This window comes from Lutra lutra, chromosome 2, assembly GCF_902655055.1.
Source record: "Lutra lutra chromosome 2, mLutLut1.2, whole genome shotgun sequence".
Taxonomy (NCBI): Eukaryota; Metazoa; Chordata; class Mammalia; order Carnivora; family Mustelidae; genus Lutra; species Lutra lutra.
The window spans coordinates 205,248,863-205,275,574 of NC_062279.1; the positions used below are offsets into that span (position 1 = coordinate 205,248,863).

Below are 26,712 nucleotides of genomic sequence, written 5' to 3' on the forward strand. Positions count from 1 at the left end.
GGAATTTAAGAAACCTAACAGATGAACATGGGGTGAAAAAGAGAAACAAACCAAGAAAAAGCCTCTTAACCATAGAGAACACACTGAGGGTTACTAGAAGGGAGCTGGGTTGGAGTGGGGATGGCTTAAATGGGTGATGGGTATTAAGGAGGGCATATGTTGTAATGAACACTGGGTATTGTATGTAAGTAATAAATCACTAAATCCTATACCTGAAAGCAATATTACACTATATGTTAATCAACTGGAATTTAAATAAAACTTGGGAGAAAAAAACCATTTCTAACATACTTTATAAGAAATAGCAGGTTAGTTCGCTTAATTGCCTTACCTAAATCATGCTTTATGTCTCTTTATTTTACTTACATGTTCTGCCCTTTCTGCCTCCAACCTCATGAAAGTAAAAAATGAGGATAAGCAAAAAAAAAAAAAAAAAAAGGGCACACTGATTCTTTCTTATGATAAAGGAGATATTACATTTATTAGATATCCAATATCTATGTATGGCCATAGATATTCTATTTCTATCAAGGTGAGTGTCCCTGATATATTATCATGATGTCCACAAAGCCAGAAAACATTTTCTCAAAGTTTTGCCTGACATCTAGTTTTGAAGGTTGTAGTGTGCTTTACTATTAATTATAATGTGTAGACTTTATGCCTAGGAGCAACTTCAAAGAATTCCTTTTTGGAAATAGCAGCACATCATTTTTAAGAATTAAAGCATGTTCCCATTTTCTTATGTAAGATAACATCATATGCAGATATACTTTTCACTAAAGTCAATGAGAATCTGAAAATCTCAGTTGCAATGAGGGGCATATATAGGGGTTTGTTTAAGGCATATATAGGGGTTTGTTTAGTAGGACTCACTATGCCACAATCATTCTAATTTGGATTCTAGTCTTTGGAGGAATTTTTCCTATTTATTAAAAGTTAAAAAAAGAAAAATTAAACCTTCTTTATTCATGCTCCCTTTTATTATCCAATTACCCTTAGATGATTAATGAAAGTGAGCTTTTTTCCCTAGGTACTTCTTAGAGAGACTCTTGACTGTCTGGCCTCAATAGGCCACTCTTGAAGAAGCCCACCTGGTGCCTGGGTGAAGGAATTGGTTATGTCCACCACCAACCGTGGTGCTCCTGTGCAAAAGACAGGTAGGGTGGTTCCACATTCTATGAATGCCTATGATTTCTGGAAATGTTGGCCAGTTCCGAACTCTACTGACTGGAAGGGGCCTTGAAGTTCCCTCTAGGTCTCTTGTCACAATGAGAAGAACCAGGAAGACTTTTTTCCTAGCAAAAGCTAAAATTCCAAGGAGATTAAAATTGAGGAAGTCTTCTCTTTTTTTGGCCTCCTCAATTGTCCATGTGGTCAGGCTCTGAATTCTTGAGTTCCTCAGAACAGAAAGGAAACCTCGGTGTGAGTCTATGACTAATACGATCATCCAGCCAATTCAAAGTGAAAAAATTTATGTAACTTTGGGAAAACCTTGCCCAAAATCTGAGGTTGGTTTTTAGCAATACTAAAGCCAACATACATTAACAACACAAATGCTTCTTTATGTTCTGCAACCTTGGGCAAGCCATAGATTTTGACATCTAGCATTTACCTTCATATCCAATCTGTGGAGTTGGTGGCAGAGTGTGGTGTCTTACCAAAGGCAAAATGACAACTTGCTTGTACAAGTTTTTTTTTTAAGTTTTTTTTTTAAAGTCCTTATTTTGTATCATCTCAAAATGTGAGTGAAATCTTTGAAGCAACTTTTCTACTATCTGCTTTATTTGTCCATAATCCAATACTTACAAGACAAAGAACAATTTCTTCAGGATTGTACTTCATCTTGTTCATTTTTGAGACAGAAATACTAAAATGAGAAACGTGTGTCACTCTCTAGCTGTGCATTGAAAAGCTTTCTTTTTTTGGAAAAGGTTTATTATTGAAAATGAAATCACTTAGGACTTCCAAGGAAGATGGCAGAATAGGAGGATCCTGGCTCACCTCATTCCACAGATACAACTAGATAACACACATGTCAGTGTAAATAACCCAGAAGACAACCTGAAGACTAGCAGAGCTAAATGTAAAGAAGCAGCCATATAAAGGAGGGTAAAGAGGGTGGATATGTGATCAGAAATGAAATGGACCCATGGGACTGCCCATGGGAGGGAGAGATGCTGTGCATGTAGAGAAGGGAGAGTAACAGACCCTCTACCAGCCACTCCAGTCATAGTGGACCTGAACTAGGAAGATGAATCTTTATAATATTTGACTGAAAACTAGAGGGGCCTGGCTTTTTGTGTTCTTACATTCAGTGGGGTTTAGCACCTGGAACTTAAAAAATTAAAAAAAAAAAGCAGACTTGGATCTGAGAGAAGCAGGAAGGTGAGAGGAAACTGAGTCCATGCCTTTAATAAAGAGATAGTACAACAAATAGCCTTGTAGATATACAGCATAGAAGCAGCAGTTTGAAAAATGCCTGGGATATATAGGAAGGAGATTCACATACAATTTTCAGAGTGTGTGCTAGAGAGGCATGGATCTTTGGGAAACTTCTCCAAGAGCAAAGGAGCTGGTAGGAACCATTTCCCTCCCCGGGTCCCCGGCCTAGATACACAGACATCTGTGGGAATGAGCACAAACTCATTCTACCTAGTTTGCTAGCAATGCTCCCATCCCCATGTTTTTCTGTGGATCTGCCCCCTCCAATCCAGCCATCCTCAGCGAGAGTTTTCCCAGGCAGCTGCATGTCCCTGCCCAAAGTGGACATGTGCAGAACTCACTGGCACCACATGCCCTGCCCCCACCCTTCAACTCACCCTTGGCAGGAGTCCATCTAAAGTGGTGCCACAAGCCTGGCAGTGTGCAAGCAACCCTAACAGGGGCCAGCATCACTACAAAGTGACTCCTGCACTGAGGAGAGAAGAAGATAACCACTGACACTGGTCTAATTTTGGCACCAGCAATGGGCTATGGGCAGACATCTGCTCTGACCACAAACACAACTCAAACTCCAGGTGGCCTAGATAGGACATCTAAAGCACAGGACCCAAGCCCTGCCTGCAAGAGGCAAAGAGAGCCATTGACTGGACTAAAGGCAAAAGTGGCTCATAGTGGGGCATATGCAACAGTGGGGCATATGCAATACACAAAGGAGACACCCCTGAAGTGCCAGTTTCTGGCGAACAGGGAAATTGCACTGTAGGGCACTACAGAACCAACTGCTCTCAAGAGGAGGAGATGTAGCAGATTTTTCTAACACAGAGAAACAGCCACAAAGAGTTAGACAAAATAATACAGAGGAATATGTCCCAAATGAAAGAACAAGACAAAATCACAGAAAGAGACCTAAGTGAAACAAATATAAGTAATATGTCTGATAGAGAATTTAAAGTAATGGACAGAATTTTCTCAGTGAACATGAGAAAAGTGTGGGACATTGCAGTGAGATCTTTTACAAAGAGAAAGAAAATATAAAAAAGATCCCATCAGGGATGAAGAACTCAGTAACAAATTAAAAGTACACTAGATGGAATAAATAGTAGACTAGAGGAAGCAGAATAACTGATCATTGACTTGGAGGACAGAGTAATGGAAGGCAATAGAGCTGGAGAAGAGAGCAAAAAGCCAATAATAAAAGTGAAAGTAGATTAAGGGAACTCAGTGACACCATCAGGCATAATAACATTTGATTATGGGGATCTCAGAAGAGAAGGTAGAAAATTTATTTGAAGAAATAAGAGCTGGAAACTCCCCCTAAGATAGGAAAGGAAACAGAAATCTAGATCCAGGAGTTACAGAGAAGCCCCAAAAAATCAAATCAAGGACGTCCAAACCAGGACATACAGTAATTAAAACGGAAAAAAAGTAATGATAATGAGAGAACTTAAAAGCAGCAAGAGATCAACTTTGTTTTTGTTTCTCTTGCCTTAAGAGACATATCTAGTAAGAAGATGCTATGGCCAATGTCAAAGAGGTTACTGCCTGTGTTCTCCTCTATGATTTGATGGTTTCTTGTCTCAGATTCTGTTCTTTAATGTATTTTGAATTTATTTTTGTGTATGGTCTTAAAAAAAAAAAAAGCGGTCCAGTTTCATTCTTTTGCATATTGCTATTCAGTTTTCTATTGGGACATCATCAAAATAAAAGGTTTCTTCACAGTGAAGGAAACAGTCAACAAAACTAAAAGACAACCTTTGGAGTGGGAGAAGATATTTGCAAATGACATATCTGATAAAGAGTTAGCATACAAAATATATAAAGAACTTATCAAACTCAACACCCAAAAAACAAACAATCCAGTTTAAAAGGGGGAAGAAAGGATGAACAGACATTTTTCTAAAGAAAACATACAGATGACAAACAGACACATGAAAAGATGCTCAACATCACTCATCATCAGGGAAATACAAATCAAAACTACAATGAAATAGCACCTCATACCAGTTGGAATGGCTAAAATGAATGACACTTGAAATGATGTTGGCAAGGATGTGGAGAAAGGAGAACCTTCTTACACAGTTGGTGGGCATGCAAACTGGTGTGGCTACTCTGGAAAACAATATGGATGTCCCTCAAAAAGTTAAAAATAGAACGACTCTGCAATCCAGCAATTGCACTACTGGGTACTTACCCAAAGAATACAAAAATACTAATTTGAAGGGATGTATGTGCCTTCATGTTTATAGCAGCATTATCAACAATACCCAAATTATGGAAACAGCCCAAATGTCCATCAACTGATGAATGGATAAAGAAGAGGTGGTATATTATTACTCAGGGATAAAAAGAAATGAAATCTTGCCATTTACAATGATGCAGATAGAGCTAGAGTATTATGCTAGGCAAAATAAGTCAATCAGAGAAAGACACACACCATATGATTTCACTAATATATAGAATTTAAGAAACAAAACAAATGAAAATACAGGGTTTAAGGGAAAAGAGGCAAAACAAGAAACAAATTCTTAACTATAGAGAAGAAACAGTTGTTGGAGGGGAGGTAGGTGAGAGATGGGTTAAGTAGGTGATGGGGATTAAGGAGTGCATTTGTTATGATGAGCACCACGTGTTTTATGTAAGTGATGAACCACTAAATACTACACCTGAAACTGATATTGCACTGTATGCTAATTAGTTGGAATTTAAATAAAACTTGGGGAAAAAAATAAAAGCAGAAAAAGAAAAGAAAATAGCTCCATACAAGAGAAAACCCAAAAGGCTATCAGCCAATTTTTCCATCACCAGCAACTTGGCAGGCCAAAAGAAAGTTGCATGATATAGTTAAAATGCTAAAAGAAAAAAACCAGCAACCAAAAACATTCTATCCACCAAGGCTATCATTCAGAATAAAATAAGAGAGAAAGAATTTTCAGACCAACAAATGTTAAAGGAATTTATCACCAGTAAAGCAGCCCTACAAGAAATGTTAAAGGGAACTTTGTGAGGGGAAAGAAAAGATCATAAGCAGGAGTAAGAAAAGTAGGAAGCACAAAAGCAGTAACATTAAGTGTATGTATAAAACATAGTCAAGGAATTCACACAATAAAAGGATGTAAAGTATGAAACTGTATACCTTAAACAGTCAGGGGGGTGGGAGGAGAGAAGTAAAAATTTTGTGTTTTCAGAATGGGTTGCACTTAAGTAACTATTAATTTAGACTGCTATATGCATAAGATGTTATATATAAACCTAATGGTAGTGACAAACCAAAAACCAGTAATAGAGGGGAACCTGGGTGTCTCCGTTGGTTAATCATGTGCCTTTGGTTCAGGTCATGATCTCAGAGTCCTGGGATTGAGCCTGAGTCGTGCTTCTTGCTCAGGGGGGAATCTACTTCTTCACCCTCTGCCCCATCCCCCACTTGTGCACTCTCTCTCTCTCTCTTTCTTTCTCAAGTAAATAAATATTTTTTTAAATAACTAGTAATAGAAATAAAGAAAAAGGCAGCAGGTAAGATGGTAGAGTAGTAAGGGGGACCGTGAGCTTGCCTCATCCCTCAAATACAGCTAGATTAACATCAAATCTTTTTGAACAACTAGGAAATCAATCTGAGGATTGAGAAAACAATCTGCACAATTGGAGAAAGAGAGAGAACATGGCAGATGCAAGCTTCAGGACCAGGAACTGGGGGAGAGAAAAGCTGTGGTCTGGGAAAAGAAGGGAGCTCTTTTGTGGAGTAAAATCAGAGTGAGAGGGAGACAGCCAGAGAAAGAGTTGCACATTGGGTTGTCACAACACACTATGGTGAGGGGATCCCCTGGGTCACACTGGAAGAGATTTCTCCCCTTCCTAGAGTACATTTGGGAGATAGCATTTTGCCTCACCAAGGACAAAGGGCTTGTTGGGAGCCACTGAATGGCTGTTCAGCAGCAGAGCACAGAGGTGTGTGCAAAGGTCAGATAACCTAGCTGCAGCTTGTTCCCGTGCATCACAATAGACTCCAGCCATCAAGTGCCTGCTGTGTGACTGCTTTTCTGGGATAAAATGGCGCTGGACACACCTTGAGTCTCTCCTCTGGGGGAGGGGAGCAGGTCTGTGCATTCTCAGGTCCTTTAAGATTTGGAGTTTTGAATTTCAGGCACCAGCCAGAGATAAAACACAAGAGAACTGTGGCACTGGGTGTGCCAATGGCCAGGCACAGACAGGGTGAGGGCAGTGATCTGATGAAAGCCTAGGACACAGGAGAGGAGATTCTTTGCTTTTCTGAGAAGACCTCCTGAACAGTGGCAGCCATGAATCACTCTTGCCAAGGAAGAGAAGGTCCAGTGATGATGAGGATATCTTCCATGCTCCCCACTCCCACCCCTCCACCAGCATGGTCAGACCTGGGAGAGACACATAGTGCCTCCAAAGCAACTTGGTGGTTTGGTGGTTTCTTACACCAAAACTGCCCCTGAGCCTGGCAAGGGCATCTTTGCAAGGGCAGGTCTGACTGTAGGCCAGTATAATGGGCCTCTCTCTCAGAAAACCAACATAGGCTCCCCTCAACTCCACCATGTTCATGCACCAGGACTGCTGACCACAAGAGTGCTCCAAAGCATCAGCTTCAGTTTTAGTGGAAATGGAATGAAACTTTTATTTTTTCTTCTTTTTTTTCTTTTCCTTTTTTTCTTTTATTTTATCATTTTTTCTCCTTTTTTTTCCCTTTGTTATCAGGCTTATAGTTTCTTGTTCATTTCTTGGTTTGTTTGTTTCCTTTCCTTGTTTTTTGGATCAGCTTTTTTTTTCCCTTTTCTTTTTTCCTTCTATCTTTCTTATTCCTTGGAATCAGGCTAATAGTATTTTGTCTGTTTGCTTCTCTGTTGCTTTTCCTTTTCTCTTTTCTTGGATAAAGCATTTTTTAAAAATCAGTTTTATCTTAACAAACAAATCAAGTGCATCTATTTAAAGATTCAAACACTCCCACTGCAAGCAAGGAGGAACTCTGTAGAGAACTGACCTGTGGGAAAGAGCAGCCAAAACACAACAGCAGAATGCACACAGCATACATCAGAAACACTTCTTGAAGAGCCAGGCCCTGGACAGTATAGGACCTCTTCTTAATATAGCTATTACTCTTGGGAGCAGGAAACATAACAAACTTCCATAATACACAAAAGATAGAAACCTAGACATAATGACAGGATGGAGAAATTCTCCCAGAAAGAAAGATCAAGAAGAAATCACAGCCAGGGATTTGCTCAAAGCAGATATAAGCAATATATCTGAACAAGAATTTAAAACAGTCACAGGAACATTAGTTGGGCTTGACATAAACATAGAAGACACCAGAAAAACCCTGGCTACAGAGATAAAAGACCTAAAAACTTGTGAGGCTGAAATTTTAAAAATGTTATAGCTAAGATGCAAAACCAAGTAGACATAATCACAGCAAGGATGGAAGAAGCAGAGGATCGAATAGTTGATACAGAAGATAAAATAATGGAAATAATGAAACTGAAAACAAGAGGGAAAGAAAACTATTAGATAATGAATATAGACTTTGGGGATTCAGCAATTCCACAAAGTGCAATATCTGTATCATAGGAGTCTCGGAAGAAGAATGGGCAAAAGCTGAGAACCTCCTAATCTGGGGAAGGAAACTGGCACTCAAGTCCAGAAGGGACGGAGAACTCCTCTCAAAATCAACAAAAACGGGTTAATACAAAGACATATCAGAGGCAAACATTCAAAAAGAAAGATAGAAGATTCTGAAAGCAGCTAAAAACAAAAAGTTCTTAACCTACAAGGGTAGACACATAAGGTTAGCAGTAGACCTGTCCACAGAAATTTGGCAAGCTAGAAAAAAGTGGCATGATATAGTCAACATACTAAATGGGAAAAATATACAGCCAAGAATACTTTATCCAGCAAGGCTGTCATTCAGAATAGAATGAGAGATAAAGAGCTTCCAAGACAAGCAAAAACTAAAGGAATTTGTGAACACTAACCCAGTTTTGCAAGAAATATTAAAGGGGACACTTTGAGGGGGAGAGAGATACCAAAAGCAACAAAGACCATGAAGGAACAAAGACTATCTACAGGAACAGTGACTTTACAGGTAATGCAATGGCACTAAATTCATACCTATCAATAATTACTCTGAATGTAAATGGACTCAATGCTTCAATAAAAAGATATAGGTTATCAGAATGGATTTAAAAAATCCACTGATATACTGCTTGCAATATATTATGTTAAAACCAAACACACCTATGCTGAGAAGCTTTTGATCTTGATGAAGTCCCAAAAGTTCATTTTTGCTTTTATTTCCTTTGCCTTTGGAGACGTATCTTGAAAGAAGTTGCTGTGGCCGATGTTGAAGGGGTTACTGCCTATGTTCCCCTCTAGGATTTTGATAGATTCCTGCCTTCTTTTATCCATTTTGATTTTATCTTTGTTTATGGTGTAAAAGAATGGTGGAGTTTCATTCTTCTGTACATAGCTGTCCAATTTTCCCAGCACCTTTTATTGAAGAGACTGTCTTTTTTCCACTGGATATTTTTTCCTGCTTTGTGGAAGATTATTTGACCACAGAGTTGAGGGTCCATATCTGGACTCTCTACTCTGTTCCACTGGTCTAAGTGTCTGTTTTTGTGCCAGTACCATGCTGTCTTGGTGATCACAGCTGTGTAGTAAAGCTTAAAACCAGGCAACGTGATGCCCCCAGTTTTGGTTTTCCTTTTCAACTTTTCCTTAGCAATTTGGGGGTCTCTTATGGTTCCAGACAAATTATAGGACTGTTGGTTCCAGCTCTTTGAAAAATGCCAGTGGAATTTTGATCAGGATGGCATTGAAAGTATAGATTTCTCTAGGCAGTATAGACATTTTAACAATGTTTATTCTTCCAATCCATGAGCATGGAATGGTCTTCCATCTTTTTGTTTCTTTTTCAATTTCTTTCAGGGGTTTTCTGTAGTTCCTTGAGTATAGATCCTTTACCTCTTTGGTTAGGTTTATTCCCAGGTACCTTATAGTTTTTGGTGCTATAGTAAATGGAATCAATTCTCTCATTTCCCTTTCTGTCTTTGCATTGTTAATGCAACTGATTTCTGTGCATTGATTTTGTATCCTGCCACATTACTGAATTGCTATATGAGTTCTAGTAGTTTGGGGGTGGAGTCTTTTGGATTTACCATATAAAGTATCATGTCATCTGCAAAGAGGGAGAGTTTGACTTCTTCATTGCCAATTTGAATACCTTTTATTTCTCTTTGTTGTCTGATTGCTGTTACTAGGACTTCTAGTACTATGTTGAACAAGAGTGGTGAGAGTGGGCATCCTTGTCGTGTTCCTGATCTCAAAGAGAAGGCGTCAGCTTTTCCCCATTGAGGATGATATTTGTCGTGTGTTTTTCATAGATAGCTTTCATGAAGTTGAGGAATGTGCCCTCTATCCCTATACATTGAATCGTTCTGCATAGCAAAGGAAACAGTCAACAAAACAAAGAAGTAACCCACAGAATGGGAGAAGATATTTGCAAATGACAGTACAAAGAAAGGGCTGATATCCAAGTCAATAAAGTACTCCTCAAAATCAACAAATACAAAACAGATAATCACATCAAAAAAAATGGGCAGAAGACATGAACAGACAATTCTCCAAAGAAGACATACAAATGACTAACAGACACATGAAAAAATGTTCATCATCATTAGCCATCAAGGAGATTCAAATCAAAACCACATTGAGATACCACCTTACACCAGTTAGAATGGCCAAAATTAACAAGACAGTAAACAACATGTGTTGGAGAGGATGTGGAGAAAGGGGAACCCTCTTACACTGTTGGTGGGAATGCAAGTTGGCACAGACACTTTGGAAAACAGTGTGGAGATTCCTCAAGAAATTAAAAATAGAGCTTCCCTATGACCCCACAATTGCACTACTGGGTAATTTACCCCAAAGATGCAGATGTAGTGAAAGTGAAAGTGAGGGGCCATCTGTACCCCAATGTTCATAGCAGCAATGGCCACAGTCACCAAACTGTGGAAAGAACCAAGATGCCCTTCAACAGATGAATGGATAAAGAAGATATGGTCCATATATACTATGGAGTATTATGCCTCCATCAGAAAGGATGAATACCCAACTTTTGTATCAACGTGGACAGGACTGGAAGAGATTATGCTAAGTGAAATAAGTCAAGCAGAGAGTGTCAATTATCATATGGCTTTACTTACTTATGGAGCATAAGGAATAACAAGGAGGACATTAGGAGAAAGAAAGGAAAAGTGAATTGGGGGAAATTGGAGGGGGAGATGAACCATGACAGACTGTGGACTCTGAGATACAAACTGAGGGTTTGGGAGGGGAAGTGGGTGGGGGTGAGGTGAGCCTGGTGGTAGGTATTATGAAGGGCACGTATTGAATGGAGCACTGGATGTGGTACATAAACAATGAATTCTGAAACACTGAAATTTTTTTAAAAAAGGAAAAAAAAAACCCACCACCAGATTAAAAGTGAAGGGGGTAGAGAACCATCTATCATTCTAACGGACATCAAAAGAAGGCTGGAGTAGCCATTCTTATATCAGACAATCTAGAATTTAAAATAAGACTGAAATAAGAGATAAAGAAGGGCATAATATCATAATAAAGGTGTCTAGCCAACAAAAAGATCTAACAATTGTAAACACTTATGCCCCAAACTTGGGAGCAGCCAAATATATAAATCAATTAATAACAAATAAAGAAACTCATTGATAATAATATAATAGTCGTAGAAGACTTTAACACCTCACTCACAGCAATGGACAGATCATCTAAATAGAATATTAACAAAAAAACAATGGCTTTGAATGACATACTGGGCCAGATGGACTTAATAGACATAGTCAGAGCATTTTATCCTAAAACAAAGAATACACATTCTTTTCAAGCACATATAGAGCTCCAGAATAGATCACACACTGGGCCACAAATCAGCCCTCAACATATACAAAAATATCAAGATAATACTAGGCATATTTTCAGACCCAATATTATGAAACTTGAAGTCAACTACAAAAAAAAATTTGGAAAGACCACAAAAACATGGAAGTTAAAGAACATCCTACTAAAGAATGAATGGGACAGAGAGGGACAATTATCATATGATCTTACTGATTTGAGGAATTTGAGAAACAAGACAGAGGATCATAGGAGAAGGGAGGGATAAATGAAACAAGATGAAACCAGAGAGGGAGATAAACCTTGAGAGACTCTTGGTCTCAGGAAAGAAACTGAGGGTTGCTGGAGGGGAGGGGGATGAGAGGGATAGGGTGGTAGGGTGATAGACATTGGGGAGGGTATGTGCTATGGTGAATGCTGTGAATTATGTAAGACTGATGAATCACAGACCTGTACCCCTGAAATAAATAATACATTATATGTTAATTTTTAAAAAGGGAAGAAAAAAATGAATGAGCAAACCAGGATATTAAAAGAGAATTTTTATTATAAAGCACACACCCACACAAAAGCAAATGAAAACAAAAACCCAACCTTTTAAAACCTCTGGGATGCACCAAAGGCAGTCATAAGAGAGAAGTGTATAGAAATACACCCTTCCTCAAGAAGCAAGAAAAGCTTCCAATACAAAATACAAAACTCCCTACAAAGGAGTAGGGAAAAGAACAACAAATAAAGTCTAAAACCAGCAGAAGGGAAAAAATTAAGATTAAAGCAGAAATAAGTGATATAGAATTTTAAAAAAAGATTAGAACAGATCAGTGAAACAAGGAGCAGGTTCTTTGAAAGAATTAACAAAATTGATAAATCCCTAGCCAGACTTACCAAAAAGAAAAGATGAAGGACCCAAATATATAAAATCACAAGTAAAAAAGGAGATATCATAACCAACACCACAAAAATACAAACAATTATTAGAGAATATTATGAGCAATTTTATGCCAACAAATTATGCAATCTTGAAAAAAATGGATAAATTCCTAGAAACATATAAACTACCAAATTGAAACAAGAAGACAGAAAACCTGAAAAGACCCATAACCAGCAAAGAAATTGAATCAGTAATCAAAAATCCCCCAACACACAAGAATCCAGGGCAAGATGGCTTCCCAGAGGGATTTTACCAGACATTTAAAGAATTAATACCTATTCTTCTGAAGCCACTCCTCAAAATAGATATGGAAGGAAAACTTCCAAACTCATTCTATGAGACCAGGATTACCTTGATTCCATAACCAAACTAAGGCCCCACTAAAAAGGAGAAATATCAGAGAAAAATATCTCTGATGAACATGGATGCAAAATTCTCAACAAGATATTAGATAATCAAATCTAACAGTACACTTAAAGGATTATTCACCATGACCAAGTGGGATTTATTCCTGGGCTAAAGGGGTGGTTTAATATCCACAAATCAATCAATGTGATACACCACATTAATAAAAGAGAGGATAAGAACCATATGATCCTCTCAATAGACACAGAAAAAGCCCTTGACAAAGTACAGCATCCTTTCTTGATAAAAACCCTCAAGAAAATAAGGAAAGAAGGAATATACCTCAATATCATAAAGGCCATATACAAAAGACCTACAGCTAATATCATCCTCAATGGGGAAAAATTGAGGGCTTTTCCCCTAAGGTCTGGAACATGACAGGGATGTCCGTTCTCACCACTGTTGTTCAACATAGTACTGGAAATCCTAGCCTCAACAATCAAACCTCAAAAAGAAATAAAAGGCATCCAAATCAGCAAGGAAGAGGTCAAAATGTCATTATTTGCAGACAACATGATACCTCATGTAGAAAACGCAAAAGATTAAGCCAAAAATTGCTATAACTGATGCATGAATTCAGCAAAGTTGCAGGATATAAAAATAAATGTATAGAAATCGGTTGCATTTCTATAAACCAATAATAAAACAGCAGAAAGAGAAATCAAGAAATTGATCTCATTTACAGTTGCACCAGAAACCATAAAATACCTAGAACCAAACCTAACCAAAGAGGTAAAGGATCTGTACCCTGAAAATAATAGAACACTTATGAAAGAAATTGAGGAAGACACCAAAAAATGGAAAAACTTTCTATGCTCATAGACTGGAAGAACAAATATTGAAAAAATATACTACCCAAAGTGATCTACACATTCAATGCAATCACTGTCAAAATACTGCCATCATTTTTCACAGAGCTAGAACAAACAATCCTAAAATTTGTGTGGAACCAGAAAAGATTCCAAACAGCCAAAGCAATCCTGAAAAAGAAAAGCAAAGCAGGAGTTACCATAATTCTAGACTTCAAGCTATATTTCAAAACCATATTCATCAGGACAGTATGGTATTGGCACAAAAACAGACCCATAGGTCAATGGAACAGAATAGAGAACCCAAAAAGGGACCCACAATATGTAGTCCACCAATCTTCAAGAAAGCAAGAAGGAATATCCAATGGAAAAAAGACAGCCTCTTCCACAAATTGTGTTGGGATAATGGAGGGTCACATGCAGAAGAATGAAACTGGACCACTTTCTTACATTAAAACAAAAATAAGTACAAAATGGATGAAAGACCTAAATGTAAGAAAGGAAGCCATCAAAATCTTAGAGGAGAAAGCAGGTGGCAACCTCTTTGACCATAGGTACAGCAAATTCTTCCTAGACATATCTCCAGAGGTAAGGAAAACAAGAGCAAAAATGAACTATGAGATCTCATCAAGTTAAAAAGTTTCTGCCCAGTGAAAAAAACAATCAATAAAACCAAAAGGCAACCTTTGGAATGGGAGAAGACATTTGCAAAAGACATCTCTAATAAAGGGTTAGTATCCAAAATCTATAAAGAACTTATAAAATTCAACACCCAAAAAACAAACCAGTTAAGAAATGGGCAGAAGATTTGAAAAGACACTTTTCCAAAGAAGACATCCTGATGACTAACAGAATATGCAAAGATACTCAACATCACTCCTCATCAGGGAAATACAAATTAAAACCACAATGAGATACCATCTCACACCTGTCAGGGTGGCTAAAATTAACAATTCAGGAAACAACAGGTGTTGGTGAGGATATGGGGAAAGGGGAACCCTTTTGCACTGTTGTTGGGAATGCAAACTGGTGCAACCACTTTGGAAAACAGTATGGAGTTTCCTCAGAAAGTTAAAAATAGAACTACCCTACAACTCTGAGGCAGCTGAGTGGCTTAGTCAGTTAAGCATCAGACTCTTGATTTTTTTTTTAAGATTTTATTTATTTATTTGACAGACAGAGATAACAAGTAGGCAGAGAGGCAGGCAGAGAGAGAGAGAGGAGGAAGCAGGCTCCCTGCAGGGCAGAGAGCCTGATGCAGGGCTCGATCCCAGGACCCTGGGATCATGACCTGAGCTAAAGGCAGAGGCTTTAAACCACTGAGCCACCCAGGCACTCCCAGACTCTTGATTTTGGTTCAGGTCATGATCTCAGGGTCATGAGATTGAGCCCCACATTGGGCTCCAGGCTCAACAGGGAGTATGCTCGACATTCTCTCTCTCTCTGTCCCTCTACCCCTTCTCTCTCAAATTTCTCTCAAATATATCAATAAATTTTGTTTAATTTTTAATTTAATTTAATTTAATTTTAATTTTTTTTTTAATTTCTTTTCAGTGTTCCAGAATTCATTGTTTATGCACCACACCCAGTGCTCCATGTAATATATGCTCTCCATCATACCCACCACCAGGCTCACCCTCCCACTGTCCTCCCCTCCAAAACCAAAAAGAACTACCCTATAACCCAGCAATTGCACTACTAAGTATTTATCCAAAGGATTAAAAAATGATGATTCAAAGGGGCACACACCCCCCAATGTTTATAGCAGCATTATCAACAATAGCCAAATTTTGGAAAGAGCCCAAATGCCCATTGACTGATAAATGGATAAAGAAGATGTGGTATATATAATACAATGCAATATTATTCAGAGATCAAAAAAAAAAAAGAAATCTTGCCATTTGCAACAATGTAGATTGAACGAGAGTTTATTACACTGAATGAAGCCAGTCAAAGAAAGACAAATATCATGTGATTTCATTCATATGTGGAATTTAAGACACAAAACAGATGAACATGGGGAAGGGAAAGAAAAATAAGATAAAAAGAGAGAGGGAGGCAAATTGTAAAAGACTCTTAAATATAGAGAACAAACTGAGGGTTGCTAGGCGGCAGGTGGGTGGGAGGAAAGGGCTAAATGGGGGATGGACATTAAGGAGGGTACTTGAGATGAGCACCAAGTATTGTATGTGTGTTATGAATCACTGGATTTTGCTCCTGGAACTAGCGCTGCACCGTATGTTAACTAACTTGAATTTAAGTAAAAAAAAAAAAAAAATAGTTATAATAAAGAGAAAGGAATATCGTTAAGAAAGCCAACAAACCATGAGGGAAGAGAACAATAGAAGAAAGGAACAGAGAAGAACTACAAAAACAAACATAAAACAAGTAGTAAAATGGCAATAAGTACATACCTATCAATAGTTACTTTGAATGTAAATGTAAATACACTCCAATCAAAAGATGTAGGGTGATGGAATGGATAAAAAAACGCAAGACCCATCTATACACTTCCTACATGTAACTCATTTCAGACCTAAAGACACACACAGATTGAGAGTGAAGAGATAGAAAAACATTTATCATGGAAATGGAAGTGAAAAGAAAGCTGGGGTAGCAATATTTATATCAGACAAAATAGAATTTAAAACAGACTGTACATATGGTTTCACTTACTTGTGGCGCCTAAGGAATAACATGGAGGACATCAGGAGAAGGAAAGGAAAAGTGAATTGGGGGAAATCGGAGGGGGAGACAAACCATGAGAGACTGTGGACCCTGAGAAACAAACTGAGGGTTTTGGAGAGGAGCGGGGAGGTGGGATAGGTGAGCCTGCTGGTAGGTATCAAGAAGGGCATGTATTGCATGGAGCACTGGGTGTGGTGCATAAACAATGAATCATGGGACACTTAAAATAAAATAGAAAATAAAATCTAAAAAAAAAGGACTGTAAAAGAGACAAAGAAGGACACCACATAATCATAAAGGGAATAACCCAACAAGAAGAAATAACAATTACAAATAATTATGTAGCCAACACAGAAGCACCCACATACATAAAGCACCTATTAACATAGAGGAATGAAACAATAACAATATAGTATTAGTAGGGGACATTAACACCCCACTTGGGTATATCATCCAAACAAACAAAATCAACAGCAAAACAGTGGCTATGAATGATACATTAGACCAGGTGGATTTATCAGACATATTCAAAATATTTCCATCCTAAACAGCTGAATACACATTCTTCTCAAGTGCACATGGAATATTCTCCAGAATAGAATATTCTCCACTTCAATATCTGCAGAATCACATGCTAGGACACAAAATAAGTCTCAAGAATTTCAAAAAGATTGAAGTCATACTATGTACCTTTTTTGACTATAACACTATGAAACTAGAACTCAACCATATGAAAAAATCTGGACAGGGTCTCCCTACTCAGTGGGGAGCCCACTTCTCCTTTAACCCTTGCTCCTCCTCCCTGCTCATGCTCTCCCTCTCTCTCTGTCAAGTAAATAAAATCTTTTTAAAAATCTGAGCAGAACACAAATACAGGGGGGTTAAATAACATGCTACTAAACAAGGAAAGAGTCAACCAAGAAATAAAAGAGAAAATCAAACACAGGGAGCCAAATGAAAATGAAAACACAATGGGTCCGAAATCTTTGGGAGAAAGCTGTTTTAAGATGAAAGTTTGTAGCAGTACAGGCCTACCTCTAGAAGAAGTAAAAAACAAACAAACAAACAAACAAACAAAACACACACACACACACACACACACACACAAATAAACAACATAACCCTACACCTAAAGGAGCTAGAAAAAGAACAAACAAAATCCAAAAGCAGTAGAAGGAAGGATTAGAGTATAAATAAATAAAATAGAAACTAAAAAACAATAAAATAGATCAATGAAACCAGGAAGTGGTTCTTTGAAAAATCAATTAAAATTGATAAACCTTTAGCCAGACTGACCAAGAAGAGACAGAGAGGGGACTCAAATAAATAAAATCAGAAAACCAATAGGAGAAATTGCAACTGACACAACAGAAATGAAAAAAATTATGAGAATATTATGAAAAACTATATGCAACAAATCGGACAACCTAGAAGAAATGGATAAATTCCTAGAAACATATAACCTCTGAAAACTGAACCAGAAAGAACTAGGAAATTCAAACAGACCAATCACCTGTAATGAAATTTAATCAGTAATCAAAAAACTCCCAACAAACAAAAGTTCAGGACCAGACAGCTTCACTGAAGAACACTGCCAAACACTTAAAAAAGAGTTAATACCTATTCTTCTCAAACTATTCCAAAAAATAAAGAAAAGAAATAAAGTCTTCCAAATTCCCCTATGAGGCCAGCATCACCCTGATACCAAAACCACATAAAGACTCTGGAAAAAAAAAAAAAGTGTAGGCCAATATCTCAAATGAAAGATGTAAAAATCCTCAACAAAATTTAGCAAACTAAATCCAACAATACATTTAAAAACTCAATCACCTCAATCAAGTGGGATTTATCCCCAGGATGCCCGGGGGGATTCAGTATTAACAAATCAACCAATATGATACATCACACTAAAAAAAGAAAGGATAAAACCATGTGGTCACTTCAATAGCTGCGGAAAAATCATTTGACAAAGTACAACATCCATTCATGATTAAAACCCTCAGCAAAGTAGGTTTAGAAGGAACGTACCTCAACATAATAAAAAATATATATCTATAGTAGTAAAAAACTACTAAAACTGATAACTGAATTCAGCAAGGTCGCAGGATACATAATCAATGTACAGAAATCCATTGTGTTTCTAGACACTAATAATGAAGTAACAGAAAATAAGAAAACAATCTCATTTAGAATTGAACCAAAAATAATAAAATACTTAGAAATAAACTTAACCAAGGAGATGAAGGATCTGTACTCTGAAAACTGTAAGACATTAATAAAAGAATTGAAGATGAGAACAAACAAATGGGAAAATATTCCATGCTCATAGATTGGGAGAATAAATATTATTAAAATGTCCATTCTACCCAAAGCAATCTACAGACTTAATGCAATCCTTATCAAAATACCAATAGCATTTTTCACAGCACTAGAACAAATAAAATTTGTATGGAACCACAAAAGATCTCAAATAGCTAAAGCAATTTTGAATTAAATAAGAAGAACAAAATGGTATATAATTCAGATTTCAAAATACACTACAAAGCCGTAGTAATCACAAAAGTATGGTACTGGCATAAAAAGAGACACATAAATCAATGGAACAGAGCAGAAAACCCAGAAATAAACCCATAATTATCAATAATATTCAACAAACAAAGCAGGAACATGCAATGGGAAAATGACAGTCTCTTCAACAAATGGTCTTGGGAAAACTGGACAGCTACATGCAAAAGAATGAAACTGGACCACTTTCTTACCCCATACACAAAAATAAACTCAAAATGGATTAAGGGTCTAAATGTGACACCTAAAAGCATAAAAAATCCTAGAAGAGAGCACAGGCAGTAATTTCTCTGACATTGGCCATAGCAACATCTTTCTAGATATGTCTCCTGAGGCAAGGGAAACAAAAGCAAAAATAAACTACTGGAACTATATGAAAATAAAAATCCTCTTCAGGCAAAGGAAACCATCAATAAAACTAAAAGACAACCTACAGAATGGGAAAAGATATTTGCAAGTGACATGTCTGATAAAGGCTTATTATCCAAAATACATAAAGAACTTATACAATACAACACAATACAATACACACACACACACACACACACATACACACACACACACACACACACACACACATACAATTTAAAAAATGGGCAGAGGACCTAAATAGACATATTTCCAAAGACCTACAGATGGCCAACAGACACCTGAAAAAGATGCTCAACATCCCTTATCATGGGGGAAAAGCAAATCAAAACCAAATTTGGGCGGGGGGACCACAATGAGATATCACCTCACACCTGTCAGAATGGCTAACATCAAAAACACAAGAAACAAGTATTGGGAGGATGTGAAGAAAAACGAAGCTCTGTGCGCCGTTGGTGCATTGGTGCAGCCACTATGAAAAATAATATGGAGGGTCCTCAAAAATTTTAAAGTAGAAATACCATTTGATCTACTAATTCCACAACTGAATATTTACCCAAAGAATACAAAAACACTGGTTCAAAGGGATATATGCACCCCTATGTTTATAGGAGCATTATTCACAATAGCCAAATTATGAAAGCAACCTAAGTGTTTTTTGATAGATGGGTAGATAAGGATGTGGTACAGTCACACACATATACACACGCACACACACACACACACACACACACACACACACTGAAATATTACTCAGCCATTAAAAAAAGAAATCTTGCAATTTGCAAAAAGGATAAAGCTAGAAAGCATAACGCTAATTGAAATATGTCAGTCAGAGAAAGGCAAATCCTACATTTCATTCAAACATGGAATTTAAGAAACAAAAACAAACAAACGGTGGGGAAGAGAGAGACAAACAAAAAAATAGACTCAACTATAGAGGACAAACTGATGGTTACAGAGGGGTGATGGGTTGGGGGATGGGAGAAATACATGGAGGGGGTTAAGAGTACACTTATGGGATGAGCATGGATAATGTATAAAGTTGTTGAATCACTATATTGTACATCTAAAACTAATATAACACTGTGTGTTTAACTATACTGGAATTATTTTTTTTAAAAGAAAACGAAACCTCTTGATTTCTGAATCTGTTTCCTTACCTGTAAATTAGAAGAGTGACTTGGACAACTGCCAAGGCATCTGTCAATCCTAAAATTCATACTGCTATACCTCCCAATTCCTTTTCTCCTCTGATCCTTCCTATCTCAGTAAATTTTGGCACTACTATCCACTAAAATTAAACTTAAGTGTCAGCTTTGACCCCTCCCTCTCCTAACTTTCCTCTTTAAACCATTCATCAAGAGTCGATTGTCCCCACCTCCTTAACATCTCTGGGATCCATCAATTTTATTTCTACCACTGCATTTGGCTATGTGAATGAGCTCTCCCTATTTGGGGAAGTGATTTTACAAGCCAGGAAGGTTTAGAATTACATTTTTAAAGATGACAGAATAAATCAAACTCATGTATTTATAAAGTAAAAGAATCTGGCCTGTAAGGAAACATGACTTCAATTTGAACTGTATAACTAATTTAAGTCTGTGACTTTACACTGAAAAGTTTATTTAATATCAATTTTAATCATATTAGGGTACATAAAAAATTCAATATGCAAAAATTTATAATTCTATGTATTTGATTAACAAACCAAGTTCTAGAGCATAGAGAAATTTAAATACTTTGACTCCAGTGTAACTTTTTGTAATTAGTGCAGAGAAAAGCCACACAGTATCTGTTAGGGTCCTATTGAAATGCTGCATTCCAAATATATTTCAAAAACAGAGAAAATGTCTTAGCAACTTAAATTTCTCCAAACTATGACCCAGTCTTTACTAAAATTTTATCATTTTTTCTACATAACTAGAGCAGCATCTTGCCCCCTTCTTTCCTTGGCTTGGATTTGTTATTAGTTGGATGATATTCTTTAAAAATAGCTGTTATGTATTGATAAAATCTATAAATACAAACTAAGTTACCCTATAAGAAGGAAGTTCACCAAGTCTCTGGCATAATAAAGAGGCTTCTTTGTATCCACTTTGCTAACATCCTCACTCTTGCCATCAATGTTTACTGTCCTTCCAATTAATACGCTAAGTCAAACTCAAATAAGAACTGAATAAAGGGCTCTTCTACTTTACAGATCATCTCATCATTTGCCTGAAGATATTTGGAATAAATCCAGCTTGCTACATTCTGACTCATAGCTGTGCATAAACTTACAGAGTGGGGAAAGTTTGTGGGGAGATTTCTAGAGCCAAGTCTTCACAGTGTCCTCTAACTATACACTGACCTGAATGTGAATAAACCAAGCATGAGTCTACATATATAGAAATCCATAAGGTGGACCATCACCATCGATACTTCCTTCTCCCCACCCCCACAACCTCCCTAACAGCTGATTATATGTACCTACAATGTTTTTCCTTTACAGGAGGTAGGAAGTGAAGACACACATGGATTATCCTCCCATGGAGCACTGTTAGCACTTTTATTCCTGGCATGAGTCCCTGCTGCACATTAGGAGATGCTTCTCATCTCTAGCCCCAAGCCACAAAATACCACTAATCATTGGAAATTTGTGGAAGCATATTTGTCACCAACATTCCACCTGTTAGGCACCTCTAACTGTGCCCCCAAGAACTACTAGATATCAGTAGACCAAAGAAGACTTTCTACTACTGTTTTCAACCCCTTTAACTGTGTGGGGTGCTTTACCATATCTCTGCTTTAACAGAATAAGTGGTCTCATAAACAAATGAAACCTCAAATCCAGTTTTCACAGACTTTTTAAAAAGATTTTATTTATTTATTTGGCTGAGAGAGAGAGAGTGAACCCACATGTGTGCACAAGCAGGGGGAGCAGCAGAGGGAGAGAGAGAAGCAGGCTCCCTGTTCAGTGGAGAGCCCAACGTGGTGTTTAATATTAGGACCCTGGAAACACGACTTGAGCCAAAGGCAGATGCTTAACCAACTGAGCCACACAGGTGCCCCTTGCAGACATTTTCTACCCCATTGTTCTGCCATTTGGCACAGAGCCCCGGCAGCCATGAGAAGCAGGAGTTTATGTTGTGATATCAGCTTGAGCAGAAAAGGAGATGGTAGAACATTTGAGTTGGAAGGTACCATGATAATCATCTGGTCAAACACCCTCACTTTAGAGATGAATAATGTGGGATTATGAATTATTATCTGTAAAATGTATTTCAAATGTTAGCTATTACTACAATAATTGGTAATTTTTATATTTACTACTGCCATGTAAGTCTTAAAATTGCTTAGCTTCATAAGAGGCCACTTTACCTCATGTGTTCACCAGAAACTGGCCCTGATCCAAAGATTTGGGTGAAAGTACTTTATCCTAGCAGTGACCCAGACAGTGTGGTAAGGACTGGGAAAGTGATATGGTGTGGAGGCTGCACTGAGCCACAAGACCTACCTTCAGAACTGAAGTATTTATTCCCCCAGCTGCTAGGCATGTAGTGGGCAATCTCTGGGGATTGCCTTTAGTTACAGTCATGCTCTCTTTCTGGGAGCAGTCTGTATCCAGGGACTGGATGATGCAAGGGAGTTTATGTGACACCCCCACATCCCTAACTCCCAACAAATTTAATACTTTATATCTTTGGTTAGGTTTATTCCAAGGTATCTTATGCTTTCTGGTGCTATTGTAAATGGAATCGATTCTCTAATTTCCCTTTCTACAGTTTAATTGTTAGTGTATAGGAAAGCAACTGATTTCTGTGCGATTTTGTATCCTGCCACATTACTGAATTGCTGTATGAGTTCCAGTAATTTGGGGGTAGAGACTTTTGGGTTCCACATAAAGTATCATGTCATCTGTGAAGAGAAAGAGTTTGACTTTTTCTTCGTGAACTTGAATACCTTTTATTTCTTTTTGTTGTTTGTTTGCTGTTGCTAGGACTTGTAGTACTATGTTGAACAAGAGTGGTGAGAGTAGGCATCCTTGTAGTGTTCCTGATCTCAATGGGAAGGTTCTCAGCTTTTCCCCATTGAGAAAATATTCACTGTGGGTTTTTCATAAATGGATTTTTTGAAGTTGAGGAATGTTCCCTCTATCCCTATACTCTGAAAAGCTTTAATCAGCAATGGATGCTATATTTTGTCAAATGCTTTTTCTGCTTCAATTGAAGGGACCATGTGGTTCTCTCTTCTCCTATTGATTTGTTCTATCATGTTGATTGGTTTGCAAATGTTGAACCACCCTTACATCCCAGGGATAAATCCCAGCCAGTGTTCATAGCAACAATATCTACAATAGCCAAACTGTGGAAAGAGCTGAGATGCCCTTCCACAGATGAATGGAGAAAGAAGATGTGGTCCATATATACAATGAAATATTACTCAGCCATCAGAAAGGATGAATACCCAACTTTTGCATCAACATGGGCGGGACTGGAGGAGGTTATGCTGAGAGTGAAATAAGTCAAGCAGAGAGAGTCAATTATCATATGGCTTCACTTACTTGTGGAACATAAGGAATAACATAGAGAACATTAGGAGAAGGAAAGGAAAAGTGAAGGGGGGAGAATTGGAGGGGGAAATGAACTACAAGAGACTGTGGACTCCAAGAAACAAACTGAGGGTTTTAGAGGGGAGGGGGTGGAGGGATGGGTGAGCCTGGTAATGGGCATGAAGGAGGGCACATATTGCATAGAGCACTGGGTGTTATACATAAAAAATGAATCTTGGAACACTACATCAAAAACTAATGATGTGGGGCGCCTGGGTGGCTCAGTGGGTTGAGCCGCTGCCTTCGGCTCAGGTCATGATCTCAGGGTCCCGGGATCTAGTCCCGCATCGGGCTCTCTGCTCAGCGGGGAGCCTGCTTCCCTCTCTCTCTCTCTCTGCCTGCCTCTCCGTCTACTTGTGATCTCTCTCTGTCAAATAAATAAATAAAATCTTAAAAAAAAAACTAATGATGTATTATATGGTGACTAACATAACACAATAAAAAATAAATTAAAAAAATAAAATCACACACACATAAAAGACTTTGTGAGAGCACACGTGAAAGTAAACTCTAAGAGTGCCAAGTCAAGGGGCTGGTGGAACATAAAGCGGGATAAGGCAGAGTTTACGAATATTTCTTGGGGTAAAAGATTTAATCCCAAGGCAGACATATTTCTGGATAGTTCTTAGTCTGGGCTGTCACTTCCTCAAGCTCCTAAATGAAGTAACACTGCTAAATTTGCTGCAGTAGACAGTGTGAGAAGGGATTAAATGTTTCAGAAAAGTGGGCATGCTGAAGTGGAAACACTATTTCATACAGGAAACCCCATCACATAATTGTGTCTGATAGAAGGGCTAGAAGATACTCAGTTAACCAAAACAGTAAGGAATGGTGCTGAGAAGGCCTCTAGCCTCCTTGAGATGCTCTGCTCTGTAGACCAGGGCACTTGTAGCAGAAGCCATGACAGAACTGGGCTCCTTGATTTAAAAAAGTGGGGGGGGGGGGAATGACAGCTTCTGGAAATAAGAGAATTGGCAGCACCTAACCACCAGAAACAAGAAGGATAGAGTTATAATGTGCAGCAAGGACAATATTGGACCCTCAGGACTAATTATAGGAGATGGTTAATAGAACACGTCATTCATATGGGCAAGATAGATGGGCTGTGAACAAAGGTATTGTTCAATCTATATTACAAAAAAAGCAAAAATCAATATAGATGGGGTCAGATGTGACAATAAAGAGTTATGATCACTTGCCCAGGTTTTAGACCTGAGGCCATGCTTTGGTTCTATAAATAGTTGACAGAAGAAGACCAATTCTCCAGGAGAAAAGATTCAGCAACATCATAAGATACGCATATGTACGCATATGGAAATGATGACTCCAAACAGACCATTTCCTAGGAAAACTATATACAGAAGAAAGAACAATACCCACATATTTGGACAACTCTTAGACACCAGGAGTAAGCTGGTACTGATACCCAGGCATGTGAAATACCATCATGGCCCAGATCCAGTTCACAGTGAGTTCACTGAGCTTACAGACCTACCCAGTAGTTATTTTCCCAATCACTAACTGTATAATTGAAATAGTCATACTTGGAAGTTGGCAAAATCCCTACATTTTTTCCTTGGCCTATGGTAAGGAGCTAGTACAGCATGAAAGATCAAGTGGAAACTCCCACCACTACCCCCACCTGATATAATCCAGCAATACAGTAAATCAAAAAATACAGCATCATGGGGAAAATGGCAAAGATTAGTACCACTCTTAAAGACCTAAAGGATGCAGGAGTGATAATCTCCATCATATCTTCATTTCATTCACTGGTCTAACCTATACAAAAACTAGTTGTATCCTAAAAATAGCCTTCTCCAAACTTACTCAAATATTTACACTAATTGTACACTGGGCCAGGTGCAGTATCTCTGACAGTGGATTAACAAGTCCTCAATCACATGGTATACAGACATTAATCTGGTGAACAGTTTCTTTTCCATTCCCATCAGAAAGGAGATTCAGAAACAGTTTTCATTCACTTGGAACAGATTACAGTATACTATAAATACTATATAGTTTATCCTCATGACTAGGTTTACTTTCCCATCCTCTATCATAATATAATATAATATTATATTATATTATATTATAATATAATATAATATAATATTATATTATAATATAATATAATATTATATTATATTATAATATAATATAATATAATATTCCCCTAGAATTTCACCCTGGCCCACTATATTAATGACATCATGCTGATCAGGCTAGATGAGCAAGTGGCAAGTATGTTTAAAAAACCTTGCTAAGACACATGTGCTCCAGAGAGGGTAAGACAAAACAGGGAGGCTTAGGAGTTTAAACTTACCAATGAAATGTTTAGGGATCCAGTGGTTTTGTAATGCAAGTACCTGATTTAAATTTTGATTGTCAGGCATCCACTTTAGAGAGGCATCTTCTAAAAGCATGGTTATCTCCAATAAACACACTGCCACATGATTAGATAAAGACAAGTCTGCCTCCCCAAACTGAGCCTCCTTTGTTTTAGAAATCCTGGTGGATTACCATAACTGACAATTCAAGGCACTTGCCTTTTGTCTTCCCAGGCTTTAAATTCCTACTCTTATGTTTAAAATTCATGATAGGAATGAGCCCAAGAAACTCTAGGTCTTTTATCCTCAACCCAATAAAAGCAGAACCCCAGTCCCCTGCAACACTCACTCATACATGCCCACTCTGTCTTCTCTCTACCTACAACCTCATGTTGTAGCCCCAAGTGTGCTGTGTTATTTCCAGCTGCTGTAATAAAACTTTATTTTTTTCAATTTCTTAAAGATTATTGCTGAAGGTTATCTTGCAATCCTAATAATAACTACAAGGGCTGGAACAACCACAATATTGGTTATCTACCCCATAGGTTATCTACCCATAGGGTTATCTACCCTATCAATAGGATGAGACTGGCACACAATATCATGAGGGTGGGGACCTCTTGATGGATGAATGCCCTTATAAAAAGA

General features: G+C 37.8%; 1 long non-coding RNA gene across 1 annotated transcript in view; it reads right to left on the reverse strand.

Moving 5' to 3' along the window:
• Nucleotides 1-26,712, reverse strand: part of LOC125093885 (uncharacterized) — a 100,334-nt gene that overhangs the window by 40,832 nt on the left and 32,790 nt on the right. Inside the window, exon 5 of the long non-coding RNA XR_007125362.1 lies at nt 10,932-11,023. This is a non-coding gene — a long non-coding RNA (uncharacterized LOC125093885). The remainder of the gene's footprint in view (nt 1-10,931; nt 11,024-26,712) is intronic.